The sequence below is a fragment of the Euprymna scolopes genome, chromosome 2 (assembly GCF_053919585.1).
Source record: "Euprymna scolopes isolate OS-2025 chromosome 2, ASM5391958v1, whole genome shotgun sequence".
Taxonomy (NCBI): Eukaryota; Metazoa; Mollusca; class Cephalopoda; order Sepiida; family Sepiolidae; genus Euprymna; species Euprymna scolopes.
This window is the reverse complement of record NC_136483.1, coordinates 30729105-30741434: the sequence shown is the minus strand read 5'-3', so window position 1 is coordinate 30741434 and position 12330 is coordinate 30729105. Positions and strand designations below refer to the sequence as shown.

The window sequence follows — 12330 nt, the reverse complement described above, 5'->3', positions numbered from 1 at the left end:
TAAATTATATTTGTATTGTTTAACGCTTTTAATTATAAATTATAAAAAACAACACATATACTCATTTTAGAACTTAGGTACTTCTGCAGTTTAAAGTTCGTTTTTCTATGATTCTCGTCGGGCAACGCCCAGCGAACGACGGAAATCGTCGGATTATACCGATTGAGCAAAACGAAACGCGAGTGAGCAGACGGAAAAATTGGAAGAAGAAAAAAGAAAGGAAAGGAAAGAGTTTTAAACGATGAAGAAAAGAAAGGGCAGAGTATCATTGTGCCAACATATTATTCACTCCCAACCTCCCTATGTTAAAAACAGCTTTCGGAATAAACACACCCAACCTCGAAAGCCTTTCTTAACATAGGGAGGGTTGGTGTGTTTATACTACACTGGAGCACGTCATAAGAAAATATCAAAATATACACAAACAAAACTAAAAAATATGGTAATTATATATTTTTTGTACCGCGCTGAAATAATAACGGTATTTCGAAAGCCATTATTAACATGGGGAGGGCAGTGTGTAATTTCGTGTACTTATAAAATATAAACTGACCCTCTAAAAACAGATAATTTTAATAAAACACGGTACTTATGCAGATTATGAATGTCCGGTTACAAATCCAAAATAAATCAGAGCCATTTCGTGTTCGTTTCTTCAAGAACCATTGTTTCATTTTGTGTGGTCGCCTTTTGGGTGTTATAACTCTTTACGTGATTGTTTTTGTGAAGCAATATATAATCTAAGTATAAACACAAATTAACGCGTACATGTAAGTAAAATGTGTGACGATAGCAAACCCAAGTTTAAAAAACGAATAAATAGTGGCGTATCTTATAGTGACGAACCGTTCGTTTAGTGGCGGACTAATTGAATAGCGGAATTTTAGAATGTCTACCTCTCACACAATCGACTGGTCCGAATAACGGCATGGGAGAAGTTATTATTTGTGTAGATGTAAAGTGGTAGAGTGTGCGATGTGTATGATTTCAGTAGGCGAATAATGACGGTGTAGACACAAGAAAACAGGAAAAAATATGAATTCACGCAGTGAAGCATGGGGTCGTTTGAGGACTTACGGAATAGGGGGTATAATTGGAACTATTTTATCTGTAGGCTATAAAGATGATGATAATGGCGATCCTAGCAATGAATGTAATATTTTAATATTACGAATTAACGTGTCTAAAATGTCGTTCTATAGTTTAACGTGTCTTAAATGTCGTTCAAGGTACTAGCTTATAGTGTAAACATAATAAATTTGTATGTACCATCTGTTGTTGTAAACCTACGTTATTTGGTCCAGAGGAGAAAAACTGCGCCTCTTTTATTATATATAGGGATATGTCAGAGATGAAAGAAATGAGTAGCTGGGGTGTTTGCATAATTAAACTTTATACCTAACGTCTAACCTTGTGGCTTACTAGTTCTGTACTTGTGGGATAGTAAAAACTTTTCATGCAGGTGATGCGTGATTTTGAAAATGTTAGAACATATCAACCAGGTTTGACTGACAAGTGTTTATAGGAATTAAACCAAGTCAAAACTATCCGAGGCTCGAAATGCCTGAAAGGTCAACATTTCAGATGGGTAGCTGAATTTGAAAACAACAAACATATGCGTTAAAATGTATATTTTTTTTCTCTCTCCCTCCTTCTCTCTCTCTCTCTCTCTCTCTCTTGTTCTCTCTCCTTCTCTCTTTCTCTATTTCTCTCTTTCACTTCCTTTCTCTCTCCTTCTAATGAACAAGAGGAAAATTGAATTGTAATTCTATTTTTCTTTACAGTCGAAACTTGGGTCCTGTGCACAACAGACGCAAAATAGCAGTTTTGCGACACGCATCACTCGACGACTAAATATGCTTCTCCATTGTAAAATGTAAAATAATTTTTATATTTTTATGAAAATGCATTTGTTCGTTATTTTTGTACAAGCGTTAAATTTCAGCATGCGGTCTCTGCCATTTAATGCTGACAATGGAAACGCTGCCTGCACGTAATGGAGAATCAAGAAGCAGCAAATGCCAGCCGGTTATAATCGATGCCATCTCATACCGTTGATGTTTTCATGTGCCTGTCGTTTGATATCGTTGATATATACATATACGATGCTTACATGTGCCTATCGTTCGAATGGCGAACTGGTTTTCTCAGCCAAGTATCCCTCGGTAAACCATAGTGTCATAGTGTGTTGTGCGTTTGTGGAACTTTTAAGAAATCGTGCATTTTGAGTTAGTTCAGAATGGTTGGGCTATCAGGACGGACCTTATTGTAAGCAACTGAAGCGGGTTTTCGGAAAAATGTAAGCAAAATATCCCGCTCTGATCAACCGAAAGTGCACTTTGGTGCAACATGACAATGCTAAGCTATACACCGCCAGGAGGGCCAAAGGCAAGTTTGAAGAGCTGGACGGCGTTGAGGTTCTGCCTCATCCAGCCTACGACTCTGCTCCATCAGATTCCGGTATTTCCCAGTCAATGTAACACTTTCTGGAGGACTGCCGATTTGACTAGTTTGATGAAGTCGAGGAAGCGTGTTAGGAATTCTTTGATTTGAAGCCGGTACTTTGATCAGATTCAAAAGTTTGCAGATCGATTGCAGGAAGTCTAGGAAAATTAGGTACTTTATTTTGAGCATTATTTCATTTCTTTTTTGTTATTACTTGGGGAGTAAATTTTCAATGTTTTGCAAGTGTTTACAAACTTTTGGGACAATGTATAAGTTATTTTAATGTTAGCCAGCATGTTTACACTTAGGCCTAATTTTTCATTTCTATGTGTATAATTTTCTTGAAGTTTTCTCCCTTGACCTTGTTTTAATCTCCTGATATAGAATAGCTAATCATGTTGCATAGGGTGTTATTTTTTAAGAGATGACGTATATATTATATTTGTAGAGTGTTCATCTTAGTGAGAGATAGACACAGATCGGTATATATAAAGAGAGGCAGAGTAAATTTTAAGAGAGACATGTATTACACTTTGGATGAGAGGAATATATATATAGAGATAGAAAAGACATTGATAGAGAGATTGAGATTGAGATTTACACAGTTTGACAGTTCCGGAAGTTTTTCTATAATATTCTCTTTCTTTAACACATATATTTTTGAAATGAGGATTTTCAGTCTTTTATCATAATGAAGGACCATTCATTATTTCTTGATACTGAGAGGAAGGCACATTCTTAAGATGATAGAGAGACATTCTTAGATGAGTTTATACACAAAGTTCTTATAATACAAATGCACAATACCGTTGTTGTTGAATGACATAACACGAAGACGACAGTTACAAAAATATCATGATGTCCGTTTATTCCATTCGACCGATCAGTGGCTTCGCATCAAGTAATTCAAAGTTTCTACATTATTTCAACTTCTACTTTCGCTTCCAAGGCGGATGTCAGCTCTGTCTGTCCGACCCTCCCCGACCTCTGACTTCTGTCTCTGACTTACTGACTCCCCCACTGACTTCTAAAGCTCTAATTATATTGAGAACTCATGACGTCATTGCATGACTAAACACGTGCATATCGATCCCGTGGCCTGACATGCCTCATGTGTCTAAGCATCTATGGTTCCTCACATGTTTACAAAGACCGATTTCTCTTACCTAATTTTCGATTTACCCACTTTGCAAATATGTTTTACATTTTCTATTGTTCGGATTTAGATAACCTCAATGTTAATTTCATTTCATTACCAGAAACAAAATTGCATCATAACATTCTTTTTTCAATAACATTCTGTATTATTTATTTTAATTTATGATCGGAATTCTAAATTCAAAATCTAGCTTCCCATGTTGGAAATCTCGGCTATCCTATCTCATATTTACTCACTTACAAGAACAGGCGACTGTTCCTTAACAATCAATCATTTCTGTACAAGCCAGTAATTGTATGACCAAATATATTTGTGAGGGAGTATTATAAATAAATCCACAAGATCTGATGCTTCTAAATAGAAATAGAAATAGAAATAGAGAGATGGAGAGAGAGAGAGAGAGAGAGCGAGAAAGAGAAAGAGAGAGAAATGGGGGTAGTTAAAGAGGAGATAGCGCGAGAAAAAGATGAAGAAATGAGAGAGGGGGTACGTTAATGACACATATGGTATAAAGATAAGAACGGGGATCAAACAAAATACAATGAGAAAAGGTGAGTGTGATAAACCGACGCATAGCAATTTTAATCGAATTTAAAAATTAAAATTGATTTTGAAAAACTGTTGAACACGCCCCACAATGGGAATGGACTATTTCATGATGTCACTTCACCTGGTGACATCACTTCCGGTATCGAGTACCGGAGCCTGGCAGTCAGAGATTGGCACGCGGCCAAGCAGGTCGTGTGCAAACGTCCTACCGTTGAGGAATAGATTTGCTCAACTCACTTTGCCTGTAATCTATTAATTTGAAAAGAACTGTACGAAACGCATTTTTGTAATGTATACAAATTATGTTGGTTGCCTATTGAAAGAACAAAGAATACAAAAAGAAAAAGAGAAAAACGTTGACCCAATTTTCACCACGAGAACAATGTTATTGTAACTGTCTACGGTTTATTCTTATGCAAAGTTGAACATTTTTCAAATGAAGTAAAAACTTTTTTCTGTCTTTGTTTTTGCGGCTAACTTCATGCATTATTTAACGGGAGATAAATATTTGTTATTCCTTTTCGTTTTACTTGGACTAAAAGGAAATAATTGTTTTTCCATTGAGTGGAAGTCTCTGAAATATTCTATTTTTAATTGTTGGTTCTAAAGTGAATAACTTTTTTTCTTCCGAGTGGGACAACTACCCTCCCCCACACACATATAAAAACAAAACAAAAAAACAGACATTTTGGCTAATTTTCAGATAATTCCACAATTATTTTTATTCTTTTGCAACTGTATTGTATCGCAGTACATTTTTTTTTGTTTTTCGTTTGCAAGTAATTTTTTTTTGTCCACCCTCATATTGGGTTTTATCTAAGGTTTTTACCACGAAGCAAGGGATACATTTCCCCCTCCTATATACGCACACACTCACGGAAAGGACATTTTATTTATTTATTTATTTATTATTTTCTCTCTTCTCCAGCCAAAAACTGAAATAATTTTTTTCTTCCGTACGTTTGGAAAAATGGCCATTTAAAGATGGAGGGCGTTAAAGCAGTATTAATACAACTAATCAAGCTCAGATGGACCAGCAGCAGAAAGCTGAAGAAAATTAAAAAGAACGTGATAAACAGCTCCAGTTACAATTTCAAGAAAGGCAACAAGCGTTGGAGGAGAGAATGCTATTTCGACAACAGAAAAATATCGGGACACAGGGACGACAGTTTTGCTTTTTCCCAAAGTACAGTATGGAACGCTATAGAAACGTTCAATTTGCAAGCGAGTTGGAGGGGACGTTTGACGCTGTCTATCGGGGATATGATGACCTATTCACCGTGGATTGTCAATTGTGCTTTAATCTGCAAAAAAGCAACAACGATAATTGCCTAACTTCCGCGTCCGTGATAAATAAACACTGCGATGATTTCCGTCTATCTGACTTATCGGCAGATGACTTCAAGTGTTTAATTTTTGCGCAGGGTCTAGTCTCATCCAAAAACGCTGAGATTAAACAACGTGTTCTCTCTAGACTTTAAAGTGAACAGTGCGTCACCCTCCAGAAGTTTGCCGATGATTGTCAACGGGTAGTCGTCGTAAGGAACAACTCGAGACACGCCGAAGAGTCAGGCGCAACATTCATTAGAAGGACGACCTCCAGACCGACAAAATACTCACCCCGAAAAAGCAAAGCTGGAAGTAAGAAAACACATGTTACAAGTTATAAGTATATATGTTATAAGTACCACCCAGTCACAAGACTCGGACCCCCTATAAGCCCGTGCTATCACTGCGGTGAGAAACATTGGTCGAGTCAATGTTTTTACAACGATAAGTACTGCAACGAATGTGTCAAGGAGGGCCACACAGCGACCCAGTGCAGGAAGGACAAGGTCCAGAAGAGCGTCCGACAGACTAGATTCGACTTGGATTCGGATAAGAACCGGCGCAAATATGTCAAAGTTAACATCGCAAATAAAACTGTGCATCTACAATTGAATTCCGAATAAGATTCCACAAACGTCACCAGAACCAACTAAGATGTCAATCAGTTGAAACCAGCAAGGGTCCACGATTGGAAGATGAGCCAATAGACACTGTCTTCGAAATTTTTGATCTTGAATCTCCTTAACCAACACCTGAACTACGGCGGTTGTTCCATAAGAGAAACATTACCGAGCCATTGATGGTAAACCATACAAGGAAGAAGTACTGGCAGCTGTTACAAACAAAAAGCTTGGGAGAGGGTATTGGAGACACCCGTCATGTGAATGGACTATCTCAAGACATCGCTTCCTCTGATGACGCTCTTCCGGTATCGAGTAGCGGAGCCTGGCACCCAGAGATTGATTGAAACGCGGCCAGGCAGGTTGTGTGCAAACGTCCTACCACTGAGGAATGGATTTGCTGAAATCACTTTGCTTGTAATCTATGGTGAATACATGTTCGTTTCCTAAAAATAGTGTGTTCCTTTCGTTTATTACCATTTAACCCCATAAGAAAAACATAATAACTCAATTCCATAATTAAGTAATACATGTTTTGTGTAATGGAAATAAATATACAATGAATAGTTTCAACGAAAGGGCACAAGTTGTTCATTCAAAACTGGTGTCGCTAGACTTTGAAACGCTGTTTTTCTTGACTTTCACATAAAATAACTTCCGTCACTGACCTATTTAATACAACGCGGACATTTTATGACATCGTTTATTCGTTTGTTTGCGGATATTATTCGCGCGTTGGGTGCAAGTTTTTTTAAAGTTCGGGTCACAATAAAAAATATTTTTATAAATTATTATTTTTTTCAAAAGCTATTTAACTGCCTTAAAAATAAATCATTAATTTCTCTATCTCAACTGCAAAACTGCATTGATCTAAACAAAACGCACTGAACATGAGAGTACGAAAAATATACGCATTTACAAGAAATGCGTATATTTCCAATTGAATTGATAGACAGTCATTGTTCGTAGATCGAATATGTTTGATATTTATTAACATGACTTAATTAATCGTGACCCTAGTAAAATTTCTAATTTCCCTTTAGTACGGATTACAATAACAAAAAAATATGGTTGTCTAAGTAGCAGCAACAGTGAATATTGGTGCGTATTATCGAGTCTCCATTAGACAAAGGCACAATTCAGAAGACTTTATAAACTAATCATAGCATAGGAAATATTAATTTCTAAAATTTCGCGCGTAATATAAATAACCTAAACACAGCGTTTTCCTTTTTTCTTCGAACAACACGGCATGCGCAATCCAACTTTGATTTTTAGTAGTTGCTATTTACTTGAACAATCAGTTAATTTGTTAGGTAAAATAAAAGTCATAAAGGCGTTTTTGTGGTAATATAGTTACGACAAAGAAAAAAATAAATTTTTTTTGTATATATAAATTTATAACTGATGTCGCTAAATTTCAAAAGGCTATTTTTGTTTTTACTGCGTCCTTAAAACCTAGGAGTGTTTTTAATAAAACACTGACCTACTTAATATAATAGAAACATAAACATCTGAATACAGTTGGCTCGTTGGTCTAGGGGTATGATTCTCGCTTTGGGTGCGAGAGGTCCCGGGTTCAAATCCCGGACGAGCCCAAGTATGCTTTTTTCATGAATCGTTTTTAGGTATAAAAAGCTGTTGCTTCAAGCGAAAACTAGTGATTTCATTATGAAATCCAATCTATTAAGCTGTGTTGACCATGTTCGATGGAAGATATGATTTTGTGTATTTTTTGCGTAAATTGATAATGAATGAATGATCATTTCGCTGTTAGAAATATCTAACTACTTCATATCTTTTCATCTTGATTTTAATTTTTAATTTTTTAATTTAATTTTTTTTTTTTTATTTCTTTTTCTAGGCCTTGAGAGGAAAATAATAATATATTAAAACTATGAGGAGAGAGAGAGTGGGAAAGGAGAACTACAGTAATTAATGTCGCTTTCTCTCTCTTGTGCCCATTATTTCGCTCCTAATGTTGTTATTGCTGGACGTCTCATCTCAAACATGTTATCTTCTCTCCTCATTAGGCTTCGAAATACCTATGTATAAAGTTTTTACTTATCCTACACCCCTAATTGATGTAACATCCATATCGAATAGGCGATTAAATCTAAATGCATTAGTATATGTTTTTATATTGTGGTCTTTTTTTTAGTCTTCATCCTGTTTTTATATATATATATATATATATATATATATATATATATATTTATACACTAGTATTACACTTTTCCTCTCAAGCCCTAGAAAAAGAAATAAAAGAAAAAAAAGTAAATAAAATATTAAAATCAAGATGAAAAGATATGAAGTAATTAGATATTTCTAACAGCGAAATGATCATTCATTCATTATCAATTTACGCAAAAACTACACAAAATCATATCTTTTATCGAACATGGTCAACACAGCTTAATAGATTGGATTTCATAATGAAATCACTAGTTTTCGTTTGAAGCAACAGCTTTTTATACCTAAAAACGATTCATGAAAAAGCATACTTGGGCTCGTCCGGGATTTGAACCCGGGACCTCTCGCACCCAAAGCGAGAATCATACCCCTAGACCAACGAGCCGACTGACTCTTCCAGTTTATGTCTCTATTATATTAAGTAGGTCAGTTTCTATTAAAAATATTCCAAGGTTTTCAGGACGCAGTAAAAACAAAAATAGCCTTTTGAAATTTAGCGACATCAGTTAGTAATATAACATGTTGCTGCTGTTCTTCTCGACTGTACGAATAAATACAAAATATATTTTTCTTTGTCGTTACTATATTACCATAAAAACGCCTAAACATCATTATATGACTTTTATTTTACTTAACTGAATTATTCAAGTAAATAGAAATCTACTTTATTTATCCCACAAATCGAATCGCTCCATCCAATCAGTACCAAACAGGTGTTCGGATGTCCTATGTTCATACACTTTCACTTTTTTGTAATAACCATTTAAGGTCACCAGGTGTGTGAGCTCTCCCTTAAATTCCACTTTCACACCTGTCACAGCTCGAGCTGATTTGTTCGTCTTCCGCATCGTTGGTTTCCTTAGCCTTTTCCACGTCTTAAAGTTAATGATGGACAGGTCTGATCCGGAATTCAATTTTAGATGCACAGTTTTATTTGCGATGTTAACTTTGACATATTTGCGCCGGTTCTTATTCGAATCCAAGTCGAATCTAGTCTGTCGGACGCTGTTCTTGAGCTTGTTCTTCCTGAACTTGGTCGCTGTCTGTGTGGTCTTTCCTGGCACATTCGTTGCAGTACCTATTGTTGTCAAAGCATTGACTCGACCAATGTTTCCCGCCTTTTAGGGGACGCGAGCCTTGTGACTGGGTGGAACTTGTTAGGTGTAGCCTGAGTTTTCTTACTTCCAGCTTTGCTTTTTCGGGGTGAGTATTGTTTCGGTCTGAAGATCGTCCTTCTAATGAATGTTGCGCCTGACTCCTCGACGTGTCTCGAGTTGTTCCTTACGACGACTACTCGTTGACAATCATCGGCCAACTTCTGGAGGGTAAAGCCCTGTTCGCTCTCAAGTCTAGAGAGAACACGTTGTCTAATCTCAGCGTGTTTAGACGAGACTAGACCCTGCACAAAAATTAAACACTTGAAGTCATCTGCCGATAAGTCAGATAGACGGATATCATCGCAATGTTTATTTACCACGGACGCGGAGATTAGGTAATTAGCGTTGTTGTTTTTTTTTTTTGCAGATTAAAACACTTCCATCTTCTATGAAAGGGCGTAGAATTCGGGTTAAGATGAAAATTTGACCGCTTCTGAAAATTCCAATTCACTCGTCTTCCTGGGGAGAATATAATCCACAAACTTGCTATGTTCCGTGGTCCCCAGTTTCCTCAAATGTAGGCGAACTTTCTTCGCGTTGCTCCACTCTTAACAATCTACGGTGAATAGGTCCTTATATCTTCGATAGACAGCGTCAAAAGTCCCCTCCATCTCCGGTTGCTAGTTGAACGTTTCTATATCGTTCTATATTTTACTTTGGAAAACTGTTGTCCTTGTGTTCCGTTCTATCGAATATTTTTCTGTTGTCGAAGTAATATTCTCTCCTCCAACGCTTGTTGCTTCTCTTGAAATTGTAACTGGAGCTGTTTATCACGTTCTTTTAAATTTTCCGAAGCTTTCTGCTGCTGGTCCATCTAAGTTTTGATTAGCTGTATTAATACTGCTTTAATGTACTCCATCTTTTAAACGCCTTTTTTCGCTTTAGTCGATAACTTTGCCATGTGTTTGTTTTCTTTTTTTGTTGTTATTAGGATTTTGTTTTAGCACGTAATTGCCAGCCGACCTCTTAGCTTGTAAATCCGACGTTCTTTGAAGTCAATTATAAATTTGTGTGCGTATTTTTTTTTTTTTTTGTGGAGTTAACCCGTGTGAAAGTTTAATCAGTCGTCGCCAGTTACTATGGGGTTGAATGTTAATAAACGAAGGGGACACAGGATTTTAAGGAAACGAACATGTATTTACATATATTACAGGCAAAGTGAGTTGCGCAAATCCATTCCTCAACGGTAGAACGTTTGCACACGACCTGCTTGGCCGCATGCCAATCTGACTACCAGGCTCCGGTACTCGATACCGGAAGTGACGTCACGAGATGAAGTGACGTCATCAGATAGGTGGAGCGTGTCCGTTTTAAAAATCAGTTTTAATTTTTTAAATTCTATTTTAATAGCTATGCGTCGGTTTATCACTCTCCATTTCTGATTGTATTTTGTTTGATCCCCGTTCTTACCTTTATACCGTATGTGTCATTCACGTAGCCCCTCTTCTCTCTCTCTCCTCTCTCCATCTTTCTCTCACGCTATTACTTGGTTGAGGAAACCAGTTCGCCGATCAACGATATCAAACGACAGGCACATGAAAAAATCAACGGTATGAGATGGCATCGATTATAACTGGCTGGCATTGGCTGTTCTTGAGTCTTAATTACGTGCAGGCAGCGTTTCCATTGTCAGCATTAAATGACAGAGACCGCATGCTGAAATTTAACGCTTGTACAAAAATAACGAACAAATGCATTTTCATAAAAACATAAAATTTATTTTACATTTAACAATGGAGAAGCATATTTAGTCGTCGACCCATGCGTGCGGCAAAACTGCTATTTTGCATCTGCCAAGTTCCGACTGTAAAAAAAAATAGAATTACAATTCATTTTTCTTCCACTGCCAGCCGGTTATAGTCAATGCTATCTCATACCGTTAATGTTTTTATGTGCCAATCGTTTGATAGCGTAGATCAGCGAACTGGTTTCCTCAACCAAGTATCCCCCGGTAAACGATAGTGTCATAGTGTGCTGTGGAACTTTTAAGAAATCGTACATTTTGAGTTTGTTTAGAATGGTTGGGCAATCAGGATGGACCTTATTGTAAGCAACTGAAGCGGGTTTTCGGAAAAATGTAAGCAAAATATCCCGCTCTGATCAACCGAAAGTGCACTTTGGTGCAACATGACAATGCTAAGCTATACACCGCCAGGAGGGCCAAAGGCAAGTTTGAAGAGCTGTGCGGCGTTGAGGTTCTGCCTCATCCAGCCTACGACTCTGCTCCATCAGATTCCGATATTTTTCACTCAATGTAACATTTTCTGGAGGACTGCCGATTTGACTAGTTTGATGAAGTCGAGGAAGCGTGTTAGGAATTCTTTGATTTGAAGCCGGTACTTTGATCAGATTCAAAAGTTTGCAGATCGATTGCAGGAAGTCTAGGAAAATTAGGTACTTTATTTTGAGCATTATTTCATTTCTTTCTTGTTATTACTTGGGGAGTAAATTTTCAATGTTTTGCAAGTGTTTACAAACTTTTGGGACAATGTATAAGTTATTTTAATGTTAGCCAGCATGTTTACACTTAGGCCTAATTTTTCATTTCTATGTGTATAATTTTCTGGAAGTTTTCTCCCTTGACTTTGTTAGAATCTCTTGTTATAGAATAGCTAATCAATCATTTCTATACAAGCCAGTAACTGTATTACAAAATATATTGGTGACGGAGTAAATCCACGAGATCTAATGCCTCAAAATAGAAATAGAGAGAGAGAGAGAGAGAGAAAGAGAGAGAGAGAGAGAGAGGGCGGGGTAGTGAAAGAGGAGATAGCGTGAGAGAAAGAGAGAGAGAGAGAGAGGGGGTAGTTAAACAGGAGATAGCATGAGAGAAAGAGAGAGGGGGTGCGTGAATGACACATACGGTATAAAGATAAGA

The 12330-nt window shown here is 37.0% G+C and overlaps 2 non-coding genes across 2 annotated transcripts; one reads left to right on the top strand and one right to left on the bottom strand.

The window, feature by feature from the left end:
• The first annotated feature begins 7628 nt into the window (after positions 1–7628).
• Positions 7629–7700, top strand: Trnap-ugg (transfer RNA proline (anticodon UGG)). The gene has a single exon. It is a non-coding gene; the product is annotated as a tRNA-Pro (tRNA).
• Positions 7701–8608: 908 nt separating this feature from the next.
• Positions 8609–8680, bottom strand: Trnap-ugg (transfer RNA proline (anticodon UGG)). Its single transcript has one exon. It is a non-coding gene; the product is annotated as a tRNA-Pro (tRNA).
• Between the last annotated feature and the right edge of the window lie 3650 nt (positions 8681–12330).